Source organism: Lynx canadensis, chromosome D1, assembly GCF_007474595.2.
Source record: "Lynx canadensis isolate LIC74 chromosome D1, mLynCan4.pri.v2, whole genome shotgun sequence".
In the NCBI taxonomy this organism is placed as follows: Eukaryota; Metazoa; Chordata; class Mammalia; order Carnivora; family Felidae; genus Lynx; species Lynx canadensis.
This window is the reverse complement of record NC_044312.2, coordinates 49,698,562-49,719,959: the sequence shown is the minus strand read 5'-3', so window position 1 is coordinate 49,719,959 and position 21,398 is coordinate 49,698,562. Positions and strand designations below refer to the sequence as shown.

The window sequence follows — 21,398 nt, the reverse complement described above, 5'->3', positions numbered from 1 at the left end:
GCCACAAAATGGAACATGAATCTGCTATTCCTTCTCTTGATCTAGGTTTCAGAATACCTCTAATACTATAAACATCTCACCATTCTGAATGAGATTCTGGTGTTTAAAGATGTGCATTACCACCCAACATGGTCCCCAAATACAAGCCAACTTCATCATTTGAAGCTCAAAAGGAAAAACCATCATCTGTTTCACCAAAAAAGAAAAGACTGGCTGTGCTGGACTTAAAGAAAGTAGGTACATGTCTCTCTAACAAGACACCTTACCATGCGATTCTCAAAGATTATTCTGCTTCTTGTAAAATGAGATATTGTTGTACCCTTAAAAAGTAGCCCACAAAAAAACGTATTTCAATAATCCAGTCTAAAGGTTTGAAATTTGAAACCATGTAGAATTACAAGGGCCACAAAAACTTTAGAACCAGAGAAAGCCAACTTCCATGTGTGACCACTGTCTGGCCACTACTGCTGTGAGCAATTCATCCCTAACTATTTAGATTAGGAAGAGAAGGGAAGAACTCAGGTAGAGAAAGCAGGTTTGCAAATTAATAGACCTAAACTTGAATCTCTACTGTGAGGCCTCAGGCAAGTCACTTAACCTTTCTGAGCCCAGTATCTTCCTATATAAAATAAGGATAACACAATTTAAAGGATTGCTGGAGTGTCTGGGTAGCTCAGTCAGTTAAGTGTCCAACTTTGGCTTATGTCATAATCTCACGGTTCATGGATCCGAGCCTTTGTTTTGGGCACTGTGCTGACAGCTCAGAGCCTGGAGCCTGCTTCGAGTTCTGTGTCTCCCTCTCTCACTGTTCCTCCCCCCATTCACACTCTGTCTCCCTCTCAAATAAAGATTTAAAAAAAAGTTATTTTAGGGGCACCTGGGTGGCTCAGTCGGTTAAGTGCCCAACTTCACTCAGGTCATGATCTCATGGTTCGTGGGTTCGAGCCCCACATCAGGCTCTGTGCTAACAGCTCAGAGCCTGGAGCCTGCTTAGGATTCTGTGTCTCCCTCTCTCTACCCCTCACCGGCTCACATTCTGTCTGTCTGTCTCTCTCAAAAATAAACATTAAAAAATTTAAAAACATAAAAATAAAATAAAATAAATTATTTTAATTAAAATAAATAAATAAAATAAAATAAAGGATTGCTGTGATGATTAGAGAAAGTGTACCTAAAGTACCAGGTATAGTTTCTAATGTATAATAAGTACTTAATAATTGTTAGTTCTCCTCTCCATCCCATTTGGAAACCAATCCTAAGCATGGGGTACTTAGATGGGGTAAATAAGGGGGAGGGAAAGGATAAAGCTCTTCAGAAACAAAACAAAACAAAACAAAACTCTAAAGCTCTTCACTTAATTATAGGAAGTACCCTTGGAATGTTGAAATCTCCTACTTTTTTAGTGTTTCACCTAAATATTAAATAGCTAGAAACAGGCTATGAAATCCTGTTTGCAAAATATTAGTTTACACTTTTCTTGGCTTTTCCTAGCTTCAAGAATATCAACTTCAGGCTACAAAACTGTAGAATGTTTCCAATACCTAACGGCCCAGCACACTAGGGGCCGTGTGCCCTCTGCCGTTGAGAACTAGGATCCACATGCCACTTTCAGCTCTGCTCCTGAATAAAGAGATTTCATAAATCACAGCATGAAAGGGAACAAGGGCTTTAGAAATCATTTGATCTGTGTTCAATTGAAGAAACTGGGCTCAAAGAGGTCAAGTGACTTGACCAAGGTCACAAGTTGGAGGCAGAACTAGAGGTTTTAATTATTTTTGCAATTTGGTTTACTGAAATAACTAAAATAGATAATAGTGCTGTAAAAGCAACAAAGCATGAACTCAAAAAGCAAACACACCTCTAGTCACATACAGCAGTTCTTTCTAAAATGTGGTCCCAATAGTTTTCAAGAGATACTTCCCTCCACCTTGTAGATAAGAAAGAAATCCATAAGAATGTGTAGGCAAGAAGGAACAAAGAGAATATCCTTTAAGTAAAATTTATTGTGGCAAAAATAACTATTGGACTTTAAAACTGTTCAAAGAATAAAGTTCACATCCAGAAGAGCCTATTAGAACATTATACCTGTCACCAACAATTTGGATGGCAATTTGGGGATGCAGGGGAGAAAGGAAAGTAAATCACACAGAGCACCAACTACGTCTCTGGCACCATGCTGGGGCTTTCTTTATACAGATCATATCACCATCTTCCCAGTGGAGCTCTAGGGGCACTTTCATTACACCAGTCTTACAAAAAGGTTGCCGACACTCAGAGAGGTCAGAATACTCTCACACGATAACATAACTAAAAAATAAAAATCAAATACAAGTTTTTCATGTGTTTTTATCCCCTACCCAATCCTACCTCCAAAGAAACCCAGTCTGATTTTTCGCTGTAACATACTACTGCAGAGAGAGCTACCAATGTCAACCTTAAGCAGGAGACACTATACTAGCTTTCTCCAAATTTGTAAAATGAAGGACATATCCTCCAGCCATTTACTAATGGTTAAAGTGAAGAATATTTGGAATATTGGTCTTTTCACCAGCCTGACTCAAAAATTGTTACTATTACTGTTTTCAACCCATTTAATTAGTCACTAATAAAAAACAAAATCACAGAGATGCCTAGGTGGCTCAGTCAGTTAAGCATCAGACTCTTGATTTCAGCTCAGGTCATGATCTCATGATTGTGAGATCAAGCCTGGAGTCAGGCTCCGTGTAGAGCGTGAAGCCTGCTTGGGATTCTCTTTCTCCCTCTCCCTCTGCCTCTCTCTCTTTTTCAAAAAAATAAAATAAAAAAATTTTTTAAATTACATTAACTCTTATACAATAGCCTTTCATTTTAGAAAACATAGTACACAGTTTTATTTATGCACCCAGATATATGATCATAGCTAATTGAAATTTTACTAAAGGTATGAAAAGTATACTCAGAGATATACAGGAAAAAAAAAATGGACTCATACCTCCAATAAACAAAAGTACCTTAAAAGAGGGCTCTCTGGGGGCGCCTGGGTGGCGCAGTCGGTTAAGCGTCCGACTTCAGCCAGGTCACGATCTCGCGGTTCGTGAGTTCGAGCCCCGCGTCAGGCTCTGGGCTGATGGCTCAGAGCCTGGAGCCTGTTTCCGATTCTGTGTCTCCCTCTCTCTCTGCCCCTCCCCCGTTCATGCTCTGTCTCTCTCTGTCCCAAAAATAAATAAACGTTGAAAAAAAAAAATTAAAAAAAAAAAAAAAGAGGGCTCTCTGGTTTCCAATTCTAATCCAAAGATGCTAAAATGAAATAAGACCCCCTTTCTTCCACTTGATGTGTATGTCCTGTATTAATTTTGGAACCATGGCATAATATTCTGTTAGAGTTCCTAAATGGAGACACATTGTTTCTAGGCAAGGTTGATCTCTCCTGAAAGGGTAGACACCTTCATGTTGGAAAGACACAGGTTTTCAAAGAAGGAACCAAAATCTGGAAGGTAAGGCTTAGGCAGGCCATGGGTCTGTACCCGAAGAAGGCTGGATATCTACAAGTGGAATCCTACTAAGTTAAGTTATCCCTCATACAGGAGGTAGCCCAAGCTAAAACAAGATCAATATTCCTTGAGGATATTGTGGTGATGACAAAGGAAATGGTCCAAGTCCCTCCAAGAGGAAGGTGAGTCTAAGTGACAGGATTGTCCTTCCCTTCCCACAGGGATGTTCTCTTCATTGCCATCCTTTGCAGGTCTAGTTTCCATTTTAACAAGGAAAGTGGAAATTTCCTCAGACATACCCTTCAAATGAAATCATCATTCTGTATAATAAGACACTGTTCTGCACACATCCTTCTGTGCATATTAACCAGGAGAGAGAATTGTATTCCCCCCTTCCATACTTTTTTGGTAACCTACTCCTAATCTTAAAAAGGAAACAATTAGAAATAAATTATTTAAAGAGAAAATGACATGGGGAGAAGTATAGAAAAGGGGTGATATGGGAGAGTCCACTGTAGAAAAAAGTTAGACCATCTGGTCTCCTATATTCATAAATGGATAGTCAGAAAGGCAAGAACACAATAGCTACCACAGTGTACCTGTATAAGACAGATGCTTTAGTGACACCTGGGTGGCTCAGTCGGTTAAGCATCTGACTCTCAATTTTGGCTGAGGTAATGATCTTGCAGTTCATGAGATCAAGCCCCACATCAGGCTCTTCACCAAGAGTGCAGAGTCTGCTTGGGATTCTCTCTCTTCCTCTCTCTCTCTTTCTCTCTCTCTCTCTCTCTCTCTGTCCCTCCCCAGCTCATGCATCCCCTCCTCTCTCTCAAAATAAATATTTTTTTAAAAGACCGATACTTTAGGGCACCTGAATGGCTCAACTGGTTAAGTGTCTGACTTCAGTTCAGATCATAAACTCATGGTTCATGAGTTTTAGTCCTGGATTGGGCTCTGTGCTGTCAGTGCAGAGCCCCCTTTGGATCCTCAGTCTATCTTTCTCTCTGCCACTCCCTGCATGTGTGCTCTCATTCTCTCTCTCTCTCTCTCTCTCTCTCTCTCTCTCTCAAAAATAAACATTAAAAAAAGATATTTCATAAATGTTTTAATGTTTGTTTTTGAGAGAGAGAGAGAGAGAGAGGGACAGAGTGTGAGCAGGGGAGGGGCAAAGAAAGAGGGAGACACAGAATCCAAAGCAAGTTCCAGGCTCTGAGCTGTCAGCACAGAGCCCGACGCAGGGCTCAAACTCATGAACTGTGAGATCATGACCTGAGCCAAATTAGGACACTTAACTGACTGAGCCACCCAGGGGCCCCACTTAAAAAATATATTTTTTTAATAAATAATCATTGAATGAATATAGTTCAATTCTTCTAATCAGTGGCTCCTCACATTTTTATGTATGAAGCCCCCTTGTTAATGTTAGAATTTTCATACATGCTCTATTTAATAGTCACTGCTTGAGAAAATATACAGGAGAAGCTAATATAAATTTAATACTGGTATAAATGAATACACAACAGCATCTAATTACATTTGAGAAAACAATATATGCTTGGCAAGAAAATGGATTCATGCACCCTCTCCAATAACTGCGCAGTGCTCAGTTACTCCCTTTTCCTCTGACCAAGTACTGTATGCCTCAAGGGGGAAACGCATTCTAAATTACCAAAATTCTACAAAAACAAAATGCTCTCTGCTCTACTACTAACACAGAGGTGGAGATATCCTGCCCTTGAAACACCTAAAACATTACAGTAAATCAAGAAATAACATGTTTTTGAAAATATGCTCTACGTCACTCATCATCAGGGAAATACAAATCAAAACCACAATGAGATACCACCTCACACCAGTCAGGATGGCTAAAATTAACAACTCAGTCAAAAACAGATGTTGGTGAGGATGCGGAGAAAGAGGATCTCTTTTTGCACTGCTGGTGGGAATGCAAGCTGGTGCAGCCACTCTGGAAAACAGTGTGGAGGTCCCTCAAAAAATTAAAAATAGAATTACCTACATCCTAGCAATTGCACTACTAGGTATTTTTTTTAACTTTTTTAATGTTTATTTATTTTTGAGAGAGAGCATGAGCATGAGCAAAGGAGGGGCAGAGAGAGAGGGAGACACAGAATCCAAAGCAGGCTCTAGGCTCCAAGCTGTCAGCACAGAGCCCAACACGGGGCTTGAACTCACGAACCACGAGATCATGACCTGAGCCAAAGTCGGATGCTTAACCGACTGAGCCACCCAGGCACCCCTGCACTACTAGATGTTTATCCAAAGGATACAGGAGTGCTGATTCAAAGGGCCACATGCATCCCAATGTTTATAGCAGCACTATTGACAAAAGCCAAAATATGGAAAGAGCTCCAATGTCCATCAGCTGACAAATGAATAAAGAAGATGTGGTACACACACACACACACACACACACACACACACACACACTGGAATATTACTCAGCGATCAAAAAGAATGAAATCCTGCCATTTGCAACAACATGGATGGAACTAGAATGTATTATACTAAGCAAAATAAGTCACTGAGAAAAAGACAAATATCATATGATATCACTCATAGGAATTTAAGAAACAAAACAGATGAACACAAGGAAGGGAAGCAAAAATAATATAAAAACAGAGAGGGAGACAAACCATGAAAGACTCTTAAATATAGAGAACAAACTGAGGGTTGCTGGTGGGGTGTTGGGTGCAGGAATGGGCTAAATGGGCAATGGGCATTTAAGGAGAGCACAAGCCTGGGTGTTATATGGAAGTGCTGAATCACTAAATTCTATCCCTGAAATCATTATTACACTATATGTTAACTAACTTGGATTTAAATTTTATTATTAAAAAATAATTAAAAAAAAATACTACTTACCTAAAAAGAACTCTAAGACTTTGGGGGTAAAAAAAAAGAAACATGTTTTGTCAAAAAACAGTTAAGTGTTGGATCAGACAACAATTCTGGCATCATCTGTTGACTAACTTTGTGCAAGCATCAGATGATCAGTAATCACATGATCAACTCCCAATGGCTTTAGGAAGCTTTGTACCACTAGAGTTACCTGGCCACAGCTTAAGCTCTCAAATTAGAAAGTATTACTGTGATTACTAAATACATACATTTTAGGAAATATTACACAGTCAGAGGGCGCTGTTGTATAAGTAGTGGGAGAGCCTATTAAGTTTTATACACTAGATTCATAACATTTCAGATTAGATCTCAAGTCCAAACTCTTAAATGAGATATAGTGATGCCAATTATTTTAAAACTCTTTTTATTTTATTTTTTTTAATGTTTATTTTTGAGAGAGACAGAGCATAAGAGGGGGAGGGGCAGAGAGAGAGGCAGACACAGAATCCGAAGCAGGCTCCAGGCTCCGAGCTATCAGTGCAGAGCCCAACGTGGGGCTCGAACCCACGAACCGTGAGATCATGAACTGAGACGAAGTCAGACGCTTAACTGACTGAGCCACCGAGGCACCCGAAATCTATCTTTTTAAAATAAAGATATAGTCACATAATTTAAATATGGCATTCATCATCCTTTTTAAAGTAAGGGTTCAAAAATTCATGCTTTTAAAAATCAGAATAGTGGTTACTCTTGTAGGGGGAAAGTGACACTAAAAGAGAATAAGGGGATTCTAGAATTAGAATGGTGCATTTTTCTATATGTATAGGATAATCAACAAAATAGACTTGTAAACATTTAAGATTTCCTCCAAGATACATGTATATGTATATATGTTTATATTTCTATTTCACTATAATCATATGGAAATTATACTGTACTAAATCACATCTGTATTAGATTTTCTTTCATTCAAAAATATGTACTGAAGGGCACCTGGGTAGGTCAGTTGGTTGAGCGCCCAACTCTTGATTTCAGCTCAGGTCAGGATCATAAGATCATGAGATCGAGTCCTGTGTCAGGCTCTATGCTGAGCAGGGAGCCTGCTTAGATTCTCTCTCCCTCTACCCCTTTCCACCACTTGTGCTTTCTCTCCCTCTATAAAATAAAAAATAAATATATGTATTGAGTACTCATTAAATGATAGGCATTAAGGAAAGAGAACTAAGATACAATTCCATCTGTCAAGTTTTGAATTTAACAAAAGTGGTGAACATGCTAATAAACAATCACAGGATGGTGTAGTTAAGTTCTACAAAGGGCTATGGGAGCTCACAAGAGGTAGTTACCATCCTGCCTGAGGCAATCATGCAAGGCTTTACCACAGAGGTAATATCCAAGCTTAACTCTGAAGAGTAACAAGATTTTTTCAGGTACAGAAGAAACAGAAGAGCATTTCAAGTAAAGCAAACAAGGTAAGCTGTGCAGAACAAGCCTATTCAAGAACTGTTGTTGTTTTATGGCAGGAGGTATACAGTTTATGAGGGGAAGAAATGAGAGATCAGATTATATTCATCAGGCTGCCTCCAGATATAGCAATGAAAATCTTCCTATAAAGAGAAACTTACCTGAAATCTGAGCTTGCATCTCTAAACCAACATTGAATGAAACTGGTTCACTGGAAACAGCCTTAATGAGGCAGAGACTTGTCTGGTTTGTCCACTAAATGTCCAGGGACTTGTATAATGTCTAGCACATAAAAGAACATCAGTGAATATACAGAGAATGAATGATTGCATGCATACATCCTAGCTCTGCTATTGGTGTAAAATTAGACCCAACGGGGCTTCAGAGAACAGCATGGTTCAAAGCAAAGAGAATGGAGATCAAAGTGCCCAAGAGTGAAGTTTGTGCAGGCTCATTTACTGCATGAGTCTACTATTGGCTTTGGAAGAGTTGCAGAACACTGTAAGTGGCTGTGCCTTTTGACCCAAGCATAAAATCTAAAACCAATTCACAATAGTTTAGCCTTACCCAGGATGCTGAGGACACAGGAACTGCATGCCCTCTGCTGAGAGTACAAACAGGAAGATAAAGAAGTATGAAATTAATATAGACAATAGACCAGCATCTGGGTGTAGGGGCAGGGGGAAAACTAATAAGCATTCTTCTGAAGTATATAACCTAAAATATACCTGACCTTGTGACAGGGTTATAGTCACAATTTTCAGGACTGGAAAGAATTTAAAGGTGTGGTTCTCAGCCAGTGCACAGTTACCTAACCTGAATGACAGTTTCCTGTAAAATGTATATCATAACGGCTCATTCAGCAGCATACTGGTATTTGGTAAACCCAAATATGCTACAAAATGTTGATCTGATCAATGTGTAAGATACACTTATTGAACAACAGAGTTTTATAAAGAAGGAAGAAACACAATAGAAGTATCATGGCCAAGAGCACATGATTAGACAAAACAGTTGAAACTATATATACAAGGAGGCATATCATGATGCAGGGGGAGTCTGAGGAGGCAAGACAGAATGCGGTCAACAGCACAGATGGAGGGATTTGACTTGGACAGGAGGAAGAACCTCTCCTTCACTGAGAAACAGATGGCTGCAGGAGGAGTTACATTTCTAGGTGGAAAGGGAAGAAACTGAAGGGGTTCTAGCTAAAATGCCTGTTACACAGCAACTTAGTTTCTTAATCAGTGAAGTAGGGGACAGGGCATAGTGTTTCAATGATTTGAAGATAGAGGTAAAAGTGTGACATGGAAGAAGGAACTGATGCTTAGGCCTCCTAAGGGTCCCTGAGGTGGAGGCTGAATTTGCAGGCATAGATAGCAATCTGCCTAGTTGTAGGTTTGCTTCAGCAGAGATCCACAACCCAGGAGTAGGAGTAGAGACATTTAACAGCTATATAAAACTAGGATGGGAATTCCATAAAGAAGCTGACAGAAGGACAGGGGTAAAAAGACCGGAGATCATCCCTGATCTCTACACAAACATGAATACCTAGAACCACGAGGTCCTCTACACCACAGACAAATGCTATCGAAATCCACTTGCTGACTTGAAAGGGAATCTAAACTCTGTTATATTTATTCCATTTCATGGAGTAAAAAATCTTGACAGAACTCATATATGCAATATGTATTTCAATGATAATCTTATAAAAGTTATATAATGCTGTATATTACCAAACAAAGCTTTACATGTTAATATTTTCCTGCTTTGTTAAATATAATATGATGTATTACCATCATTTTTCTTCCTTTATACTCTAGTGTTCTTTAAAAAATTTTTTCTAATGTTTATTCATTTTTGAGAGACAGAGAGCGCAAACAGGGTTGGGGCAGAGAGAGAGGGAGACGCAGAATCCAAAGCAGGCTCCAGGCTCTGAGCTGTCAGCACAGAGCCTGAAGTGGGGCCGAACCCACAAACCACCAGATCATGACCTGAGCCATAGTCAGACGCTTAATTGAGCCACCCAGGTGCCCCTATACTCTAGTGTTCTAAATGTTTCTGTACACACAAAATATTCTTCTGGTAGCACTGTTATAATCGTATACCATCCCAGAACTTCTGAGAGATGGAGGCTGGTATCTGCTATAGTGTAAAAAAATAAATATCCCAGCCCTACCCCTAAAAAGGCAAAACCATGCTTTCCACATACAGGACCACAGGCCTGTGGTATAAGTAACACCATTCAATCTTCTGTACTTCCCCTCCTCTGAAGGGACGGTCCTCCTGCAGAGGGCTGTGATGACTTCTCAGATCTTCTCCAACAGAGCAACCCTGTTTCTTACCCATATGACACTTTCTGAAATGTTCATAATCCCATTCACATCCTAGTTCAATTATGTTCCTCTCATGCATGGCGTGCCCAGAATTTAGTAAAATGCATGAAATGCAGTCTAATGAAGTGCCTTCCTCACCACCGGCCAGAAATAAATAATTTGTGAGTATGTTCATAGATATTCCTCCACTGCTACAGCCTACTTTAAATTAAGAGTTCAGGAAAGGTGTGTTGGGTTGAATAGGGTTTCCCTCAACCCCCCAAAATTCATATCCTTCCTGGAACCTCAGAATATGAATTTTTATGGAAATAGAGTCATTGTAGATGTAAATAGTTAAGATGAGGTCATACTGGAGCAAGATGACCCTTAATCTAATACACTACTGTCCTAATGAGAAGAGACACAGAGACAAAGACAGAGAGGAGAATGCCATGTAAAGGTACAGATGAATAAAAGAAAGACAGCCATGTGACAACAGAGGGAGACAATGAAATTACACAGCTACAAGCCAAGGAACACCAAGGACTGCCAGCAACCAGCAGAAACTAGCAAAGGCATGAAACAGATTCTCCCTTTGGTCCCCCTAAACAAACCAATTCTGGCAACAACAGAATTGTTACAACAGCTCTAAGAAACTAACACAAACAGCTGTTTGTTACAACAGCTCTAAGAAACTAACACACAAGTATTCTCCACAGAGTGGCATTGAAGGTAAAGCCTAAAGGAGCCAGCCAGGGGAAGAATTCCAGAAAGAAGGAATGGAAAATATAAAGGCTCAGAGGCCAGAAAGGGCTTACTTAGCATGTTATAGAAACAGAAAGGCGTCAAGAGTGTCTGGAGCATGGTGAATAAGGGGGAGAAGAATATGGGATGAGGCTTAGGGTAGGGAGTTTAAATTTGACATTAACGGCAATGGGAAGCCCTAAGAGCTTTTTTGTTTGTTTGTTTGTTGTTTTGAGAGACGGGGGGGGGGGGGGGGGAGAGCAAGCGCACAGAGAAGGGGCAGAGAGAGAGACAGAGAGGGAGACACAGAATTTGAAACAGAGCCCCAAGCAGGGTTCAAACCCATGAACCATGAGATCATTATCTGATCTGACCTCAGACACTTAACCAACTGAGCCATCCAGGCACCGCCCCCTCCCCTTTCCCTAAAAGCTTTAAGACTTGTTCCCATCCATGTCTTAAAGAGATCACTCCAGCCATTCTGCTGAGTCAGGCCTAGAGAAGACGATTTTTAAAAAGGGAGAAAGAATAAACAGAAGGTTACTACTGAAAGGGCCAGATGAGAGATCACTGCAAGACTGATAAATAAGCTAAGTTTTAACCCAGATCTCTCTCTTTTTTTTTTTTTAAGTTTATTTATTTATTTCAAGAGAGAGAAACAAGCAGCGTAGGGGCAGGGAGAGAGGGGAGAGAGAGAATCCCAAGCAGGCTCTGTACTGCCAACACTGAGCCCAACACAGGGCTTGAACTCGCGAACCATGAGATCATGACCTGAGTCAAAATGAAGAGTCAGGAGCCTAACTGACTGAGCCACTAGCCACCCAAGCCCAGATCTCTTTTAAATTGTTTCATATATCACATATAACAATGTTCATTTTCCAAAATCATAATACACCCAGGAAAGGTCACAATGAAAAAGGGCCCAGTGTATAATATCAGCAGTATATGCACAACAGCCATCAACAAAATGAAGTCTTCCAAACCAGTGTAACCACCATTGCTGCTCTTTAATGACTGATTCTGCACTGAACCTGACTGTGGGCATTCTAAATAGTAAGATCCCCACTAAACTAATACAAGACTTCCAAGGCCATCAGGCTCCTCCTAGTAAATAGTGGAAGTTAATAAAGTAGATTCTATTTCCACCTTTTTCCTCCAAAATCTAATTAAAGAAATTGTACAAAGTGAGACCCCGAAGTTCTCAAACTTTACGGCCTCTGTTCCCCTCTGATGAGACAAAAGCCATCAGGGACCACAATCTTTACCTTGTTACCTCTGTCAAATGTTACCACATGCTAAAACGCATCTCCTCCTCCACCATGGAGGATCTTCTGTGAATCACACTGTGAGAACCATTGAAACAAAAATCTATAGCATTCATTTTCAGAGATTGCTTTAAAATGAATTATTTTTAATACATTGAATAATACAAGATTTTAAAAGCTTTTAGCATTCCAAAATATTAAACTTTACGAAATCCTCACATGAAAATCATCCACAAAAGGAAGCAACTGAAGAAAAGTAGCTGCCTAAGCTTCTTCCTGGGGAACTCCAGCATCAAAGTTCTCAGTCCCGATTTCACTATAAAATGGTCTCTAGAGACCTTTAATCATCAACTTAAAAATACACTCTATAGACTACTCATTGTTTTCAGCATTCATCCGGTCTGAGTGATAAGGACACTGTAAAAAAGATAAAGGAAAGGGAAAAGGATATCCTCAGCTGAAACCAAAAAACTCAGAACAATGACAAGTTCAAACACGACCAAGTTGCTTCTTTGATTACTTTCAGGTGCTTTTGCCATTGTGTCACCATCTTGTATAACAACTTCCCAGAGTTAATAGGATGTACAGAGAAGTGACAGTGAGTAGTTACAGTCATTTATTCATTTAAAAGCATTTCTTGAGTGCCTACCATGGGTAAGTACTACAGACAACAGTGGACAAGCTAGATATGGTCACTGCCTTTACAGTGCTTATAGTCTAATGATAGAAACAGACAACAAATAAGCAAAGACACAAATAAACACTCAGAAACCATAACAGAATACAGAGATACACCTAATTTTAATACAATGGTCAGAGAAGGGGTCTCAGAGCAGGTAACAGTTAATTAAGCCTTTAATCTCCACAGCCTTCTATCAGTTATGTCACTGTGTGAAGAGGTCCAGGGGATTCTATTCAATGCCATTTTCTACGCAAAGCAGTCCTTGGCCTTCCTGCCTTCTTTGTGCTTCTCTGGTAATTTTAGTTCTCTTATAACATTTTTCAAATGTACTCTTTCACGGTAGTTATTTATAGACACATATCCTATCCCTGCTGTATACTATTATTAACCCAAACCTAAACTAACCCTAAATAAGATGTTAGAATCTGTTGATCAAACGATTGTGTATTAATCCCACTTGTGCCTGTGAAGAGTGCAAAGGCTGCACCTAAGGCCTAAATGTACATTCTCTCATTTGTTCTTCACAGAAATTCTAATGAAGGTGACTTTTCCCACCACATCATACTGCCTTCTCTTTTTTGTTGTTCTTTTTTTTTTCTTTTTTTATTTCTTAAATTTACATCCAAATTAGTTAGCATATAGTGAAACAATGATTTCAGGAGTAGATTCCTTAATGCCCCTTACCCATTTAGCCCATCCCCCCTCCCACAACCCCTCCAGTTTGTTCTCCATATTTATGAGTCTTTTCTGTTTTGTCCCCTTCCCTGTTTCTATATTATTTTTGTTTCCCTTCCCTTATGTTCATCTGTTTTGTCTCTTAAAGTCCTCATATGAGTGAAGTCATATGATTTTTGTCTTTCTCTGACTGACTAATTTCACTTAGCATAATACCCTCCAGTTCCATCCATGTAGTTGCAAATGGCAAGATTTCATTCTTTTTGATTGCTGAGTAATATATAATATTATATATATATATATATATATACACACACACACATATACATATATACATATATATATATATATATATATATACACACACACACATATACATACATACCACATCTTCTTTAGCCATTCATCCATCGAGGGACCTTTGAGCTCTTTCCATACTTTGGCTATTGTTGATAGTGCTGCTATAAACATGGGGATGCATGTGTCCCTTCGAAACAGAACACCTGTATCCCACGGATAAATGCCTAGTAGTGCAATTGCTGGGTCGTAGGGTAGTTCTATTTTTAGTTTTTTGAGGAACCTCCATACTGTTTTCCAGAGTGGCTGCACCAGCTTGCATTCCCACCAACAATGCAAAAGAGATCCTCTTTCTCCGCATCCTCGCCAACATCTGTTGTTTCCTGAGTTGTTAATGTTAGCCATTCTGACAGGTGTGAGGTGGTATCTCATTGTGGTTTTGATTTGTATTTCCCTGATGATGAGTGATATGGAGCATGTTTTCATGTGTTGGTTGGCCATCTGGATGTCTTCCTTGGAGAAGTGTCTATTCATGTTTTTTGCCCATTTCTTCACTGGATTCTTTGTTTTTTTTTGGGTGTTGGGTTTGATAAGTTCTTTATAGATTTTGGATACTAACCCTTTATCTGATATGTCATTTGCAAATATCTTCTCCCATTCTGTCGGTTGCCTTTTAGTTTTGCTGATTGTTTCCTTCGCTGTGCAGAAGCTTTTTATTTTGATGAGGTCCCAGTAGTTCACTTTTGCTTTTGTTTCCCTTGCCTCCAGGGACGTGTTGAGTAAGAAGTTGCTGCGGGCAAGATCAAAGAGGTTTTTGCCTGCTTTCTCCTCGAGGATTTTGATGGCTTCCTGTCTTACATTGAGGTCTTTCATCCATTTTGAGTTTATTTTTGTGTATGGTGTAAGAAGCTGGTCCAGGTTCATTCTTCTGCATGTCACCGTCCAGTTTTCGAGCACCATTTGCTGAAGAGACTGTCTTTATTCCATTGGATATTCTTTCCTGCTTTCTCAAAGATTAGTCATACATTTGTGGGTCCATTTCTGGGTTCTCTATTTTGTTCCATTGACCTGAGTGTCTGTTCTTGTGCCAGTACCATACTGTCTTGATGATTACAGCTTTGGAGTATAGCTTGAAGTCTGGGATTGTGATGCCTCCTGCTGTGGTTTTCTTTTTCAAGATTGCTTTGGTTATTCGGGGTCCTTTCTGGTTCCATACAAGTTTTAGGATTATTTGTTCTAGCTCTGTGAAGAATGCTGGTGTTACTTTGATAGGGATTGCATTGAATATGTAGATTGCTTTGGGGAATATTGACATTTTAACAATATTTGTTCTTCCTATGCCGGAGCATGGAATCTTTTTCCATTTTTTTTGTGTCTTCTTCAATTTCTTTCAAAAGCTTTCTATAGTTTACAGTGTATAGATTTTTCACCTCTTTGGTTAGATTATTCCTAGGTATTTTATGTTTTTTGTGCAACTGTAAATGGGATCAATTCCTTGATTTCTCTTTCTGTCACTTCATTGTTGGTGTATAGGAATGCAACTGATTTCTGTGCATTGATTTTATATCCTGCAACTTTGCTGAATTCATGAATCGATTCTAGCAGTTTTTCTGTGGAATCTTTTGGGTTTTCCATATATAATATCATGTCATCTGCCAAGAGTGAAAGTATGACCTCCTCCTGGCCGATTTGGATGCCTTTTATTTCTTTGTGTTGTCTGATTGCAGAGGCTAAGACTTCCACTACTATGTTCAATAACAGTCTGCCTCCTCTCTCTTACTCACATCTGAACCCCCACAGCACAAAGCACAATGGGTACAGCACTGTTTCATCAATAACTGTTGAGTTGAATTGGAAAGAAAAAGTGAGAAGTGTAATGTGACACCAGAGGACCAAGTAGCCTACCTGAACCAATTAACTCTGCTCTCACCCCTTTTGTCTACCAGTGACACTATGTTATCTTTCTATCAGGTATGTTAGCATCAGGAAATATGGACAGATCCAAAAATTATCATGTTAAAATCCAACTCAATACTGACTCTCTTCAGCAAGGACAAGGCCCTTTCATCCTCCCACTACTTCCTGACTGCCTACTGCATGTGCCTGGCTACACCAGACACAAGGATAAAAGACACAGTCTTTGCTCTAAAAGAGGTCATAGCCCAGTTGAGACAAGCAAGTAAAGAAACTATTTCTACACAATGGATGCTATCATGAATCCAGGTAGCACAAGATGTTCGTTATAGCAGCAAAGAGGAAACACAATCTAACTAACTGCTGGTATAGGAGGCTGCAATGAAGACAAACACAGAGGACATGATAATGCCTCTACTGGGACCCTGCCCACCTCTTTTCCAACCTCATCTTCCATTGCTTATCCCTCTCCTATTTCATAATTCAGAAACCCACTGGACATAATATGCTTTCTCAAGTCTCCAGGCTACTGCACGTGAATTTTCCCCTGCTTGGAATATTTTCCTACCCACGTCATTACAGAAAACTCCCTACTTCATCCTCCATCCATCCAAGTATTCATTTAAGAAGTGTCCCCTCCATAAAGTTTTCCAGGACAATCCCAGGCCTACAGAGTGGCTGCTTCTCCAGTGGAAAGAGCACAGCTTTGCTGCCTGACACGTCCTGAGTTGAAAACCCAATTGTGCCACGTTCCAAGCCAGATGAGTTTCAGTACATTTTTCACATCTCTGAACCTTAGTTGCCTCATCTTTAAAAGGAATATTAATATCTTCCCTAGAAGGTAGTGTTTGTATAAATCCCTGACCACAGTAGAGGCTCAAAATTTATTGAATTATGCCAAATACTCCCTGATGATTGATAGCCATCAGTAATTACACATTGTGGTATATATTTTTAATGTTTACTTGTTTTTGAGACAGAAAGAAAGAGTGTGAGTAGGGGAGGGGCAGAGGGAGAGGGAGACAGAATCCGGAGCAGGCTCCAGGCTTCAAGCTGTCAGCACAGAGCCCAACGTAGAGCTCAAAGCCATGAACCACGAGATCATGACTTGAGCCAACATCAGACACTTAACCAACTGAGCCACCCAGGCAGCCCACACTTTGTGGTATTAAACACACACACACACACACACACACACACACACACACACACAAACACACGCATAAAAGTACATTACAACCATAGCAATGTTTTCACAACAGTTGGCATGTGACCCCTGGGAAACCTTAAAAAGCAGTTTGATAATACATTTTCCCCAGGAGCAATTCTGTTCTCATTAAGGCAGTAAAAATAATGAAAGATAGAATTTACATAAAGGATCTTCTATAAGAGAAGAGAATTGCCATAAAGAGTAAAACCAAGGAAATCTTCACCTCAAAAGTTTATTTCATTTAAAAAGCAAAGTTCGTGGAAAACAAACAGCACATTCTGAAGGAAATTATTCAAGAGTAATAATTATAATCTCCCAAAACTACTTACAATAGGACATTGTCTCCCTTTAAAACTATAATCCAAGCAGCCTACAATGAGAAGGTAAACTATTCACAAGTAATACTTTCATCCCACAGCCTAGTACCTCTTAGAGCTCCCCGTTTTTAAAAGAGTCATTTTTGTTTGGCCCCAAAATGCATGACTATAAAAAAAGAAATAAATTTTCTCCCTTATAGTATTCTGCTTTGCTCATTAATGTTTAGAAATACAGTCTAAGTCAGGAAACCTCAATTATAAGCTCTGCTACTTTGCAAACACATCAACACTGAGAAGAAAAACAAGATGGTGAATAAAGAAGAAATGAATGTTAAGTCCTGGACCAGATGGCTTCAAAGGTGAATTCTATCAAACATTTAGAGTTAAATACCTAGTCTTCTCAAAATATTCCAAAAAATAGAGGAGGAAGGAAAGCTTCCAAATTCTTTCTACAAGACCAGCATTACCCTGATACCAAAACCTGATAAAGACACTACAAACAAAGAGAACTATAGGCCAAGCTCTTGATGAACTTGGATACAAAAATCCTCAACAAAATATTAGCAAACCAAATCCAACAACACACTTAAAAAATAATTCACTACAATCAAGTGGGATTTATTCCCAGAAGGCAACAATGATTCAATATTCACAAATCAATCAGCGTGAAACAAGAAAAAGGATAAAAGCCACATGGTCATTTCAAAGATCATACAGAAAATGCAGAAAAAGTTTGACAAAGTACAACATCCATCCATGATAAATATCCTCAACAAAGTAGGTTTAGAGTGAACATACCTCAACAAAATAAAAGCCATATAAGAAAAACCCACATTTAATATCATACTTAAGGGAGAAAAACTGAAAACTTTTCCCCTAAGGTAAGAAACAAGACAAGAACGTTGACTCTCACCACTTTTATTCAACATAGTACTAGAAGCCCTAGCCACAGCAATCAGGCAACAAAAAGAAATAAGAGGCATCCAAATTGGTAAGAAGTAAAACTTTTACTATTTGCAGATGACATGATACTACATATAGAAAACCCTAAAGACCACCAAAACAACTACAAAAACTGATAAATGAATTCAGTAAGGTCACAGGATACAAAATCAATATACAGAAATCTGTCATATTTCAATATACTAATAGTGAAGTCGCAGAAAGGGAAATTAAGAAAACAGTCTCATTTAAAATTGTATCAAAAATAATTTTTAAAAAAACTAGTAATAAACTTAAGATGGTGACACGGTGCCTGGGTGGCTCAGTCAGTTAAACGTCCAACTCTTGATTTCAGCTCAGGTCATGATCTCACGCTTCTGAGATCACTTCTGAGAGAGAGATCTCACTCTCTCTCAAAAATAAAACAAAACACCTTAAACAAAGAGGTGAAAGACCTGTACTCTGAAAACTATAAAACACTGATGAAAGAAATTTGAAGATGACACAAATGGAAATATATTCCATGCTCGTGAACTGGGAGAACAAATATTGTTAAAATGTCCACAGTACCTAAAGCAATCTACAGATTTACTGCAATCTCTATCAAAATACCAATAGCATTTTTCATAGAACTAGACTAGAATAATCTCAAAATTCATATGGAACCACAAAAAGACTCTGAATACCCAAAGCAATCTTGAAAAAGAGTAACAAAACTGGAAGTATCACAATCCCAGATTTCAAGATATACTACAAAGTTGTAATAATCAAAACAGTATGGTACTGGCACAAAAAAACAGACACATATATCAATGAAACAGAACAGAGAGCCCAGAAGTAAACCCATGATTATATGGCCAATTAATCTTCAACAAAGGCAGAAAGAATACCCAATGTGATACAGACAGTCTCTTCAACAAATGGTATTGGGAAAAGTGGACAGCGACATGCTAAATAATGAAACTGGACCACTTTCTTACACCATACACAAAAACAAACTCAAAATGAACTAAGAACCTAAATGTGATACCTGAAACCATAAAAATCCTAGATGAGAGCACAGGCAGTAATTTCTCTGACATCAATCATACGAACATCCTTCTAGATTTGTCTCCCATGGTAAAGGAAACAAAAGCAAAAATAAACTATTGGGACTACATCAAAATAAAAAGCTTCTGCACAGTGAAGGAAATAATCAACAAATCTAAAAGGCAACCTACTGAATGGGAGAAGATATTTGCAAATGATACATCTGATAAAGGGTTAGTATCCAACATATACAACTCAATACCCAAAAAATGAATAATTCAAATAAAAACTGGGCAGAAGACATGAGCAGCAGACATTTCTCCAAAAAAGACATCCAATGGCCAAAAGACACATGAAAAGATGCTCAACACCACTCATCACCAGGGAAATGCAAATCAAGACCACAATATCACCTTATACCTATCAGAATGACTAAAATCAAAAACGGAAGAAACAAGTGATAGTGAGCATGTGGAGAAAAGGGAAACTTTTTGCACTATTGGCAGGAATGCAAACTGGTGCAGCCACTGTACAAAACAGTAGAGATTTCTAAAAAAATTAACAATAGAATAACCATCTAATCCAGTAATTCCCTGAGTATTTACCCAAAGAATAAGAAAACACTAATTCAAAAGATGTATGCACCCCTACATTTACTGCAGTACTATTTATAATAGCCAAATTATGGAAGCAACCCAAATGTCCATGGATAGATGAATGGATAAAGAAGATGTGGTGTGTGTATGTATGTGTGTGTGTGTGTATATATATATATATATATATATATATATGTATATACACACACATATATATGTATATATACGTATATATACATACGTATATATATGTATATACACACACATATATATGTATATATATGTATATATACATATATGTATATACACACACATATATATATGTATTTATATATATATATATATATACACACACACACATATAGTCTTAGCCATAAAAAAAAATCTTGCCATTTGTAACAAAACGGATAGATCTTGAAAATATAATGCTAAGAGAAATAAGTCAGTCAGAGAAAGACAAATACCATTAAATTTCACTCATATGCAGAATTTAAGAAACAAAACAACAAAGAAGAAAAGAAGCAATCAAAAAGTAGACTCTTGGGGCACTTGGGTGGCTCAGTTAGTTAAGCTTTTGCCTCTTGGTTTCGGCTCAGATCATGATCTCACGGTTTGTGGGCTCAAGCCCCATGTCAGGCTCCATGCTGACAGTGCAGAGCCTGCTTGGGATTTTCTCTCTCTCCCTCTTTGTCTCTCTCCCTATGCTCACTCACTCTCTCTCTCTCTCTCTCTCACTCTCTCCCTTACTCTCAAAATAAATAAATAAACTTAAAAAAAAAGTAGACTCTTAGAGAACAAACTGATGGTAACAAGAGGGGAGGTAAGTGGGGCAACGGGTGAATAGGTGAAGGGGATTAAGAGTAAACTTATCATAATGGCCGCTGAGTAATGTGTGGAATTGTGGTACCATCTAAAAAATAAATTGTACACCTGAAACTAATATAACACTGTACATTAATAATACTGGAAATGAAATAAAAATTTAAAGAAAGTGGAAGGAGGGGCACCTGGGGGCTCAGTTGGTTAAGCATCCAACTTTGGCTCAGGTCATGATCTCAAGGTTTGTAAGTTTGAGCCCTGTGTCGAGCCTGGAGCCTGCTTTGGATTCTGTCTCCGTCTCTCTCTGCCCCTCCACTGCTCAAGCTCTGTCTCTCTGTCCCTCTCTCTCTCTCTCAAAAATAAACATTAAAAATATTTTTAAAGAAAGAAGAAATGGATGTATATTATTCCTACAGGCCCTTGGAAAAAAAAAAAAAAACTCTGAAAAGAATGATTTAACTATCAAGGGAAAATCTCTAAGAAATACCACGTCCCTTTTCTCCCAAACAGAATCTTCCTACAATAGGAAGTAGTTATCACCATGCAATTCTCCTTCCTCCGAAATCTTGTGCTATATATCTCTCTTGCAATAATTTACATACAACCTAGTAAAGATTTTTGCTTCCAGGCCTTACCTCTCCATTATAGGAGAAACATCTATCTTTGTAGAGCCCATATAGTCTACATTAGTGTTTCATAAAAAGGAGGTTGTGATCCATTCGTGGGTTATAAACTGAAGTTAGCAGGTCACAGTCAGCATTTCTTTTAAACAGAATTGCATGCTATTCAGCAGCCTGTCT

The 21,398-nt window shown here is 38.7% G+C and overlaps 1 protein-coding gene across 3 annotated transcripts in view; it reads right to left on the bottom strand.

The window, feature by feature from the left end:
• The window catches only part of LOC115525125 (prolylcarboxypeptidase), a 76,862-nt gene that overhangs the window by 36,326 nt on the left and 19,138 nt on the right, over positions 1-21,398 (bottom strand). Inside the window, exon 2 of one of the 3 annotated variants that reach the window (XM_030332122.1) lies at positions 7,955-8,075. The exons of the other annotated variants lie outside the window; for them this stretch is intronic. The gene's annotated coding sequence lies outside the window, so the exon portion shown is untranslated. The remainder of the gene's footprint in view (positions 1-7,954; positions 8,076-21,398) is intronic. 3 annotated transcript variants of the gene reach the window in all.